Source organism: Gymnoscopelus microlampas (genome assembly GCF_963454915.1).
Source record: "Gymnoscopelus microlampas genome assembly, chromosome: 10".
NCBI classification, from domain to species: Eukaryota; Metazoa; Chordata; class Actinopteri; order Myctophiformes; family Myctophidae; genus Gymnoscopelus; species Gymnoscopelus microlampas.
The window spans coordinates 13,613,513-13,614,301 of NC_139947.1; positions in this window are offsets into that span (position 1 = coordinate 13,613,513).

Consider the following 789-nt stretch of genomic DNA (forward strand, 5'->3'; position numbering starts at 1 on the left):
GTGTGTGTGTATGTGTGTGTGTCAGGCTGAGAGCGACGGCTGAGAGCAGGGCGCAACGAGGAGGCGCTATGTGGCTGGGTGGAGCGGCAAAGAGAGAGAGAGAGAGAGGGAGGGAGAGAGAGAGAGAGAGAGAGAGAGAGAGAGAGAGAGAGAGAGAGAGAGAGAGAGAGAGAGAGAGAGGGGGGGGGGGAGAAAGAGAGGCGGGGAGAGAGAGACTGAGAGAGAGAGAGAGAGAGAGAGAGAGAGAGAGAGAGAGAGAGAGAGAGAGAAGAGAGAGAGAGAGGGGGGGGGGGAGGGGGGGAGACTGGGAGAGAGACTGAGAGAGAGAGAGAGAGATAGATAGAGAGAGAGACAAAGAGAGAGTGAGAGAGAAAGAGAGAGAGAGGGGAGGATAGAGGGAGGGAGAGAGAGAGACAGGGAGAGAGAGACTGAAAGAGAGAGAGAGAGGGAGGGAGAGAGAGAGAGAGAGAGAGAGAGAGAGAGAGAGAGGGTGAAATGTGTGTGAGAGAGGTAGATGTGCAAATAACCAGGTTATGACAAGTTGACATTTGTAATGTATTTCCTCTCCTGTTAAAGTCATATTCATGCAAGCCCCTCCTGTTCCCAGGTGCACTAGCTGTCTGTCTGTATATGGATGGATTGTGTGTGGACTCAGTAATGACAGACATGCAGACAGTGACAATAGACATTTCAGTGTTAGTGTGCTTATGGAAAATAACAGACTGCTCGTATCGTGGGGTAATTATTTGCCTCTAAGGAGGCAAATCACAGGGCAATTATTTGGCTGTG